The 12081-nt window shown below is 28.8% G+C and overlaps 1 protein-coding gene across 1 annotated transcript in view; it reads left to right on the top strand.

The window, feature by feature from the left end:
• Nrx-1 (Neurexin 1) overlaps nucleotides 1-12081 on the top strand; it is a 265980-nt gene that overhangs the window by 34575 nt on the left and 219324 nt on the right. The gene's annotated exons all lie outside the window — the stretch shown is intronic.

Raw genomic sequence — 12081 nt, 5'->3', positions numbered from 1 at the left:
CTATATTAAATACATGAAAAAGAAAATTTTTTAAATATACTTTAACAATCCCATTTACGTAAAAAATAATATTTTTAAGATACACAATTATTCAATATTGTACATACTTTACTTTTAGTCAATATACACTAGTTTCGTGGAAAAGGATAGTACTTCATTTTTTATGTTTATATCTGAGTGCGCAACGGTTTCTAAATTTTATATTTTGTCAACACTCACCGAAGGTATCCAAGTATGATTAATAATCTGACAAGTAAGATATAATTACCTATTAATAAGATATAAAGGATATAATTCAGATCATTATAAAAATATCCAACGTTTCTTACCAAAAAAATGAAAAATAAAAGTAGCAATACCTTAGATATTCTGTCATCAAGTTTTATTTATCATTAAGTAATACAAATAAAATGTAATAAAAAAATAGAGTATTAATTAGATAAGTAGGTACTTACTTAAAATTAGTATTTTAAAAGATTTTTTTTAGTAACAAAAATGTTTTTTTTTAATATACAGTAAAATGTTTTAAAAACAAAATAGACTTTAAAAAAAAAAAAACTATTTTACATTAAAATTCATATCTTGTATAAACACAACTATAAATGGTTTAAAAATATTGATATTTTGTTATGCACTTACATTATCTCTGTTCATAATTTACAATTGTTCGTATAAAATGATTTATTATTGAATTTAAATTGAACACATCTATTACAGTGACCTACTAAATAAGAGCACTGATTAACCTACCAAATTTTCTTCGTATTTTATAATATTTTTATATTATTTATCTTTTTAACAGTCAAAGTTTAAATAGATGCTCATACCTACATTTTTATGTAATTAAATGAAAACAATTTTATAACAGTTGAGAAGAAATTGAAGATTACTATTGTATAGTTGTATGAATATTATGGGTTCGTTATATAAGGTAGCTATATAAGATAGTACATGGTGTTAACTAGTATTTTAATTAAAAGTGTTAATAGACATTAACATGTTTTTTTTTTTTAAATTACGATTTTCATTTAATCGATATAACTTATGCCAGTGTAAAATTGTATACCTACATTAACTGTATTATTGTAATATTTAACCATTATACATATTTTTAATTTAAATGTAAAATGGATACTTGAGTAAATTTAAAAAAAATAAAACTTTAAGTCATTGATTCTGTAGTTTTATTGATTAGTTAACTGCATAGTTATTACAATATGGTTTGCTTTATAAAAGCTTTGAAAATTCAATATGTTTTAAATGAAATGAAATATATCAACAAACAATTTTAAAATACAAAATTATGATACGTTATTTACAATTGCGTACATAATGATCGATTATAAATATAAATTTGTATTGCTAAATATTTGTTATTCAAGCGACGACAGCAAAATATTCTAGTTAATCGATGAATTAACGTAAGTTCTTATAACAAATATAGATTAATTACCTAAAAATATAGTAACTACAGTAACAATTACCTACACCTATTTACAAGGTATATTATGTATTATGTAAATTCTAAACATAAACCAAAAATATTTTTATTTATATGTAGTGCATTGGATAATATAATTAATATAATTTTCGTCACCACTCATAAAAATGTATTATGATCATTTCGTTAATTTCAATTTATTTTATCATGTAGATAGAAACTTTTAGATATAAACTATGGTTAATAACCAAATGGTGCTACTTAAATAAATATCAAATAACAAATATGTAATTTTGATCAATTTAACAATTTTTAACTCTAGATTTTTCTTAAATAATTGATTTACATGGTAGGATTTGAGCTTGGACTGTAAAGCATTGACCATTACCATTAACCTGTGTGTACCAAAAAGTGGATTTTTCAATTCGTACCTGGTATGCAAAGATTCACCCCTCCAAAAATTGGTGTGCTTATTACAGACTTGATAGTATAAAAAAAGTCATATTGAGAAGGTACCAATCAATTTAATGAACCCACTGTCAACTAATTGAAAAAAAGACACCCACTATAATATTATACTCGTAATATAAAATTTGTTTTGAAATTAAATACGTTTAAATAAATTTAAAAAAAGTAATATCGAATCAGATTGAGAATAAGAAGGAAAACAGAAAAAAATAAGGTTAGTTTTGGACATTGAAAAAAAAACCATTTATTATCTAAATCAACAAACAATTTAAGTAAAAAAAAACACATTTAATAAATGATGATCTACGCTCGGCATGGAGAAATTCAAGCAAGCGGCTAAGAAATGATAGCCCTGGAAAGATAGTTTTTGTTGCATTACTGAAGTTCTGGTGATAACTAGTTATCTAGAAAGATTTAATTTTTTTATGGACTTTATGGTAAACGGAAGTACAAAGACCATGCAGAAAAAATTATGAAAATATGTGATGACTATCATAATAGGAGTAAATTAGACATTCTTAAAGGAATAGCCCATAATTTTCAACTCCAACTTTAAATAAAATTAACTTTAAATAAATTAAAATGTATAATTATAAATATTATTATTATTTATTTATTTATATATTATAATTTTAAATTTAATTAACTGTGAGAAACTTTAAAAACATAAAACTTGGAAATATACCTAATATTATTGAACGGGCCGGGTACGGACAATACCCGAGTAACAATTTCAGGGTGTGAGGTCGGTTAAATTGACCGATGGGTGCATGGAGAGTGCTAATTTTATTTTGAACTGTTTTTAAACTTTGTTTGGTGTCTGGTCCGTTCGATCGACTGAACCGTGCCTGGACCGTTCACAAATCAAATGATTAACCGAGTGAAATTATATTTTGGTGTTAGGTCCGTTCGATCGACTGAACCGTGTCTGGACCGTTCACGAAGATATTGTTAACCGAGTGAAATAATATTTTAGTGTTAGGTCCGTGCAATAGACTGAACCGTGTCTCGACGGTTCAATTGACTAAATTGTGTATTATAGACTGTTAGAGTCTATATGTATAAACTATTGTCTATATTTAAACATACTATTGTATTTATTATACATAATATACATAAAACATAATAAATTAATAACGTATTAATAACTTACTAATAAGTACTAACGAGAATTTAGCATTAAGAGGATGTCAGCGCACTATTTGTTTTCTCTCTCTAGTCCACGCGCAACATAGACAAAAAGCATTTACGCAGAATCATTTTTTCGATGATTTTAAGTAATCTTAGAGTAAAAACACCTATTACAAAAAAGATAGAAAATAATATTTTTGATGGCATGACATATCGATTTGTCAAAATATGGTCTCAAAACAATTTAAACATCGTTTAAATTTACAACATTATTTTATTTTGAAAGTCAAATACAAAGTCAAATAACTATAAAATATAAAATCGATATGTCATTCCCTCAAAAATATTATTATCTATCTTTTTTGTAATGGGTGATTTTACTCTAAGATTACTAAAAAATATAGAAAAAAAGATTCTGCGTAAATGCGTTTTGTCTATGTTACGCGTGGGCCAGAGAGAGAAAATAAATAGTGCGCTGACATCCTTTTAAAAAATTAAAACACATTGATGACGAAAGCCGTTTTTTAGACACGGTCTCGATTTTAAGATTCGGTTTAAGAAGTCGGTGTTTATAATTAATATCATGTTATATTGTTATTATTACGTTGGGGACGCCTGGACGAGCTGCTCGCGTTTAAAATCACAAAAACAAACAGTCAATTCTCGCCAATTATAACATAACAATAGCCATGATAACACGATATAAATATATATATAACAATATGATGCTCGTCTCAAACGCAAAACCAAAATAAAAATAGCTCATTTCCAATATATTATATTCGTATTATGATAGTGTATATATATATATATATATATATATTACATATTTATATATAAATATTTTATAATCAGCGGCCGAGTGCACATGTTTAATTTTCTATTGTCATATTATTCCGTGCCTCCGTGGCTAGTTGACTAGTGATGTCTAGTTCGTCCGCCTGCATCGTGCCATCGTACTACGCATTTTATACTGCAGTCTGCAGTATCGGCCATCGGCGTACCTCGATATACGGCTTTCGGCATAACCTCAAGTCTACTGTTTTGAAAAGTTTAAATTTAAAAATTATTTTATTGTTAGTCACTACCTTTACAAATATACAATTGTCAACTGTACTGTCACCTACCTATTAAAGGTAAAGGAATAAGGTATGTACTAATTTAATATAATAATTATACCTATTTATCTTAAGAGGACGCTACACCCGTATGTGTTGTCTCCGTCTTACAAACGTACAATGTAACAAAAACTGTTTTTCGCGGGAAAGAACCGAGAAGGTTACAGTTATAATTAAGAAGAAAAATTTTCACACAATATAATGAGAACATTTACTGTGCAACATCGTTTTTATTTTTCTGATATCTAAAATACGAAAAAGTTTTTATTGTTTAAAAATGCATTATTTCAACTTTGAATAACTTTGTTTGTATTTGTGATATCGGAAAAATAAAAACGATGTTGCACAGTAAATGTTCTCATTATATTGTGTGAAAATTTTTCTTCTTAATTATAACTGTAACCTTCTCGGTTCTTTCCCGCGCAAAACAGTTTTTGTTATGTTGTACGTTTGTAAGACGGAGACAACACATACGGGTGTGGCGTCCTCTTAAGAGGATGTCAGCGCACCATTTGTTATCTCTCTCTGGCCCACGCGCAATATTGACAAAACGCATTTACACAGAATCGTTTTTTTTAAGTTTTTAAGTAATCTTAGAGTAAAAACACCCATTATAAAAAAGATAGAGAATAATATTTTTGAGGGAATGACATAACGGTTTGTCTAAATATTGTCTCAAAACAATTAGAACATCATTTAAATTTATAACATTTTTTTGTTTATTTTGAATGTCGAATACAAAATCAAATTGCAATAAAATTTAATATTGATATGTCTTTCCCTCAAAAATATTATTCTCTATTTTTTTTGTAATGGGTGTTTTTACTCTAAGATTACTTAAAAACATAGAAAAAATGGTTCTGTGTAAATGCGTTTTGTCTATGTTGCGCGTGGGCTAAAGAGAGAAAACAAATAGTGCGCTGACATCCTCTTAATTATACATAGTATATAAAAAAATAGGTACCTAGCAAGATGGTACAATCAGTATAGGTACTGTTATAAAAACCATTTATATAAAAATTATACAATACCTATGTGAGTATGAACAGTGAACACATTTCATTTATAAGACATGCTTATAAATAATTTAATACAGCATTATTGAATATAATAAGTCTGAAAATTTTAAATACTTATTACCTAGGTATACAATATATCACATGCTTTATTTTACATCTATACTTAAATGCATCTATAGAGTGTATACTTTAATTAATCTTAGTTTTAATTAATTTAGATATGTATTGTATATTTTATTTTATTTTTAGTTATTATCATACACAATATTATAATATCCTGAGCTGTTATATAAATATTACATAACAAACATTTTAAATCAAATAAAGATACAAATTTAAACATGTAAGTAATAAATGTTTATTTCATTTCATTAAAGTAGTTAGTATAATTAATTGAACCTTATTAAGAATGAATGGACATTTATTTTGTATGTATGAAATTTATTATAGGTACCTATAGGTAAAGGTAATTGCATAATATATCGTACCATATTTTAGTATTTAATTGTAATTATTTTAATCATAAATAGGTAGATTTTTTTTTACCAACATTACACTGATAAAATACATACCTTATTTATATTATATAAGTATTTTGAACATATTTTATAGACATTTTTTCTTAGGTAATATTACCTAAATGTATTATTAATATTTTTTATGCAGCGGATTCCTACCATAATTAATTGACTTTTTTTTAAATCTCACTTATATATCATTTACACTTCAATATTGTTTATTTGTTTGTTACCATTTATGCTTCATTTATTTAACAAAAAATTAATTCTATCATTCTATCAATAGTCTTTTATTTATTTTGACTTCAGCATGTTTATTTTCCATTTACAAGCTGATTTTACCTACTTATAATGTGGCATCTGCCAACAGATTATTGTTTTTTAGATCCAAAAATATGGTTTCAATATGTATATTGTTTATATATATTTACAATAAATATTGTAGTCTAATTATTTGGTTTCTTTTACATTATTTTGACCTATTTGAGTTTTAATCATCAACAATTTATTTTATTTTGTATTAATGTATTTTAGAATCACTGTCTGGTTGGATAAATACCACCCAAGACCTCAAGGTATTTAAAGAAATTATATCAAATATTTTAAAACATTGCCGTCCAATTCAACATCAGAAATCACCTTTACAGATGCAATCCTCAAAATAGTAGTTGGCATAATTTTATATTAATTGTGTTACTTATATTATTTTAAACATTATCCTTTTTATAATTTGTATTTATGTAATTTTTTAAAATTATAATATAATTACTTCTATTATATAGATTGTTTATTCAATTTAAATTATGCGGTTTAATTTTGTTATTTAAATAAAAAATTACACATGTAATGGTTTATGATTAGCAATTCAACATCACTAACGTATGCACAGTATAATAAATAAAATCCTATACAAGAGATGTATAATATTTTATGTATCAAAATTTGAATAAATATGATGGACTTTAGTGTACATATATAGGTATTATAATAATAGTAAAGTATATAATATTATATGTGTATATAGTATGAGGTTACACAAAACTGAAATCATATTATAAAAAAATGAATATTAAAGTGTTAAGGCCAAGGTTAAAAAAGGTTGTTGGTTAATACATGGGCCAAGTAGGTATAAATAAAAATTACAAGGGGTATGAGTACGAATTTTGCTCCCCCTCACAATTGGAATTATCATTAAACAAAAAACAAAGTCTAGTCATTACATTTTAACTTTTGTACAACCGTCAAGAAATGAACCTTACAATCGTCCCAACACCGAATTTGCACTTTACCAGGACCGTCAATAAATGAACCTTACAACCGTCCCAACACCGAATTTGCACTTTACCGGAACCGTCAATAAATGAACCTTACAACCGTCCCAACACCGAAATTGCACTTTTGTGGAACTCGGTGCACTCCATGTTAAATCTGGTATGCAAATTACTGTTTAGACCGTGTTTGGAACGGAATTTGAACGCAGTGCAGCACCGCTATTTTATAAATGATTGTAAACCGTGTGTGAACCTAAATTGTTACTCGGGTAATAGGGCGTGATGCCCGGTCACCAAATACTTCGTACGCCGTAATGCCCGTATATTTATACTCACACACCGACCGACCGGTGTAGATTGTGTGTAAATAGGTATAACGACTCAATAGAAGTGGACGGGTTCGCCGAGCAAAACTAAAGAGTTTAGTGTGCGGTGGATGTGTAAGTGTGTATTTGTGTGGGTGTGTGCTTAAAACTAAAAATAAAATGGTAACACGGTTGTTGGTAGAATAGATTGCTGTATAACACACAGATTCAAAAATAATACACAATATAAAATAATAGTACACAGCAACCGAAGGCTATAAAAAGGTATAATAATATGGCCCTCCTGGCCCAACAGAGTAATGTATAATAATGTACGGCCCTCCTGGCCAAACAGATAAAAATAATAATATAAAAACTCGGCCCTTGTGGCCAAACAGACAAAGGTATAATATAAGTAATTGCGCGGCCCTTCTGGCACGACAGAATAATAATAAATAAATAATAATATAATATAAAAACTCACAGTTAAGTCGGAGCACTGCTGGCCAGCAGCTACCTGTGCTTAGGAGATTATAAGAACATTCACAATAATAATAATATGTATAACAATTAATAAATAATACGGCGATTCGCGTCGTAACAATATATAAAAAAGGCGATTTGCGTCGTTACAATAATAATAAAAAGAAAGTCGATTCGCGGCGTTACAATAGTATATTATATTTTATTCGCACGCTGTGTTGGAAGAGGTACGGTACACAACTAAAATGTCACGGCGGCCGTGTTAATTAAGTCGGCACAGGTGAACCGGTGGTAACCGATAACGCATTTACTTAATCTGCTTATTATTATTTAATAATTCACAACGACGACATAATTAATACAAAAATAACGAGGATGTGCTGTGCCTATGCGTGTGTGTGTGTGTGTGTGTGTGTGTGTGTGTGTGTGTGTGTGTGTGTGTGTGTGTGTGTGTGTGTGTGTGTGTGTGTGTGTGTGTGTGTGTGTGTGTGTGTGTGTGTGTGTGTGTGTGTGTGTGTGTGTGTGTGTGTGTGTGTGTGTGTGTGTGTGTGTGTGTGTGTGTGTGTGTGTGTGTGTGTGTGTGTGTGTGTGTGTGTGTGTGTGTGTGTGTGTGTGTGTGTGTGTGTGTGTGTGTGTGTGTGTGTGTGTGTGTGTGTGTGTGTGTCTGAAGTGGTGTGAATACCGACACCTATTGACAATTATTAATAATAAATTAAAAATTGAATCTAGGCGTAAACAATTTTAATAAAATAACTAAAAAACTAAAAATGTTCGTTTGATGATCAATTATCCTGGCGACCAATTCACTGGATACGATGAACACCAGAGGAATTTTGTCACTCAAAGTTTGATTGGTAATTTTCTCAATCTCCGATCGAAAGGCTCTGGAACACGATGGATCCGCAGTAGATTTCAATCGGCTGTCTTCTCAGTGTGTCATTCTTTTTGGTCAGGTGTACAGTATCACTCGAAACTCAGCAGTACTCCTAGGTCGGTAGTTTCCACAATACGTGATTCTTGGCTTAGAGGAGAGCTGGTTTTCGTTGGAAACTCTCAGTCGATGGTTTCTATCTGATTTCATGTCTGGCCGAGTGAGTTCAATTTACTCGAAACTGATCTGATTATAATCACTTGACGCTTTAACTGTGGCAGGCTGTGCTTCAAGCTTCGGTGCTAGTCTTCGTACAGTAGTCGAAATTGACGGCTTGGAAGATACCTATGAAGATAATGACTTGTCCAGCTTTAATTTGTTTTGTTGGAATTACCTGGGGCCAATTATTGTATACCAGTGGCCTTTGCTATTAGTAGGACGTTTTTATTTTTATCGTAGGTAAATCCACAAAGGCCCATGAGAGTGGACTCAGTACTTTTGATTGAATTTAGTCTGTTTTGTTACGGTCTAATGATTACAGGATATGTTTGTAGATGGATTGTTGATTAGTGAGAAAAATTGTCTGTGATTGTTTTTTTATATTTTCTTTGATTTTATTTCTGCTTACGTATCTCTATATGTTTAACATCGTTCCTGAAAAAAATTTTGGCATGTCTATCATTAATTACATTGCAACTGTTTAACCAGATTCGACAGAGTTGTCAAAATTGAAATTTAGTGACGTAGGGTGCCTATGCTGTGACTGTGTAACTAATAATAGGTGTGATATACATTTTCAGAATTGTTATTGGTATGCAGAGGTATTTGGGTTTTTGTCGATCAATTTCTTTTTTTTTTTATAATTATGATTAAAAAAGCTGTGTTCCTATAGTTACGTAATTATATTATGCATTGCTTGCTAGAGAAAACCCTAGGTACTGTAACTCAAAATTATAACATCGTGACGAAAAATAAATCACGATTACGAATAAAAAAATTGAACTTAGCATAAAAATATATTATTTACCTATTTTTAACATGAGGAAGAAATATCTACCCAAGACGCGGTGTATACTAATCCTTTCAAATGTACGTATATAACGGTGGTATTTTTGTGGTCCATCTAAAAGGAGGAATCCACGACTACCACAGCTATTCAAAATAAATTAAATAGTAAATTAGTGTTTGGAGTAAGAAATACGATATGATGGACCTTAAGTGTGCATATTATGCGTTTACTCATCCTAGCGTCATTGAAGTCGATTAATAGTTTTATTTTGCTATTCTGAAGGAATGTGCTTGTTAAGTTATTTTCAGTATAATCACTCAGTATTATTCTGTGATCAATAAGTGTGAGTAAAATTTGTAGGTACTGTATTCAATTCACTTACATCACTCATAGTTTTTAGTTACTGTTCAAAGAGTAAAGATTGTTTATTTATAGATATATATTTGAGGAGTTGATTAGATTTTCTATACGATATATATATACCTATATAAATATCATATATTTGAAATTTTAACAAGAAACGGAGTGAATTGATTAAGCTAGTAATAAGTAAATACGATACTTCAATTATATTATGCTAATTTATTATTAGTGAATAATCTTTAAGACTTAATGATAAAATTTCATATGGATGATAGAAGGTTAGATTGAAAAATTAAATGAATGTAGTATCTAAGATTGTAAAAATATATTGCCGTGCATACTGACGTGGGCGATGGATTTTAACTAAAAGACACAGAATCATTTCATCTTACCTTCTAAAAGGATTTTCATAATATTATCCCTTCTACTTTTAGTAAGTATTAGTTGAACATAATGTTAAGGAAAAGCGTTGCTTATTTAAATGCATGGTGTAACAAAAAACATTGCCAGAAGTGCATATTATGGTGTTTGATGAAGCGTAGGTGCATATTTCGTTCAAATATGTGAATATTGACAGTGATTATATACACTAATTACATTATTCTATACCAAATATTTTAATGATTATACTTGACTTAAATTGCTGTGTTTTTTTACTTAATTATTATTTGAGACATAATCGTATATTTCAAATCAATATTTTTAATATTTCTATTTTATTTGAGGTTTTTCAAATGCAATAAATACTACTTTTTATCTTGAATGTTGAGTATTCATGAATCTGGTTCTGCATTTCCATTTTCCTGTTGTTGACGTGTTTCTGATACTGACGTTCTCTTTTATACTGCTTGTTGGCATTTCATACAATCCTATTTGTCTCTTCCACTGTCAGCTATGTTGCTTGGTAACACTTTTTGTGTGAATGATTTTCCTACGTTTCGTAGACCTTCTATACCGTATTTAGTTATTCTGCCTGGAACTGAAGTGTCAACATTTCGGTTGACTGTGGTTTATTCTACTTGTAGTTTTATTGTCATCACGTATTCATTTTTATTTACATTATTTTTCGATTTTCATATTTTTTTTTTCATATAGAAAGACATTTTTTCGCACTTGTAAAATTATTTGTGAAAATATTTATAGCTCCAATGTTTAATGATCCTCGTTTTTTTTAGTTTGTTTACGAACTTTTGTTAATTTTAAGAACATTGATAATTGTTCATTTTCCTAATCAAAATGATTGAAAAAACGTTTAAATGTTGTTTTATTCAAAGATGCATAGTAAATTAATCAGAAAAAAAAAGTAAACAGATGGACGAGACATTATGAAAGATAGGATTAACAAAGAGGTCCAATATAAGAGTAGATAAATGTCCACTGTGCGGAACTCCAGAAGTAACATTGAACTTATTTGATGAAGTATTAAACAACTTAACATATTACCATCACCCCACCAGGTAAGATTGGATCCATGACAGAAGTCGAAATCGTATGCCTAACCTATCCAGTATGTAGATAAGGAAGATATGATCAACCGAGTAAATGCTTTCTAGAAATCGGTAAAAATCACATAAACTAGATTTCTTTCCTTTAGGGCATCGTGAAAATAAACATATAAAATCTAAAGAGCTGGTTATAGTGGAATAATCGGGAAAAAACCAGGATATTATTTTGGTATGTTATGCATTTAATAGGCAGATACAACAAATGTGGATACTATCTTAATGAGTTTTCTTAGATCTTCTCCTTTAATTACTGGCGTACTTGAATAACTGTTTACTTAATATTTATTTGAGCAATTTTTCGAAATATTTTTAATTTTTCTTAGTTTCAATCAATATTTTCGTGTTTGTATTTCTGATTAATTCTCAAAACATAAAATATCGATTTTTTAAATCCAATTTTTTTGATTTAATTTATTAGAGAAGATAAGTTATATCTTAAAATTTGATATATCATAATATTTTTTTTTTTGTTATGTCATCAGTTTCGTACGACACTTGACTATACTATATTCCACTTTTTCTAAGTATATTCTAAGAGTTAATTATTTTATATTCCTAAAACGAACTGTTTTAAAAACA

Source organism: Diuraphis noxia, unplaced genomic scaffold, assembly GCF_037042655.1.
Source record: "Diuraphis noxia isolate RWA-SAM2 unplaced genomic scaffold, SU_Dnox_SAM2 contig0001, whole genome shotgun sequence".
In the NCBI taxonomy this organism is placed as follows: domain Eukaryota; kingdom Metazoa; phylum Arthropoda; class Insecta; order Hemiptera; family Aphididae; genus Diuraphis; species Diuraphis noxia.
This window is presented reverse-complemented; position numbering and strand designations above follow the sequence as displayed.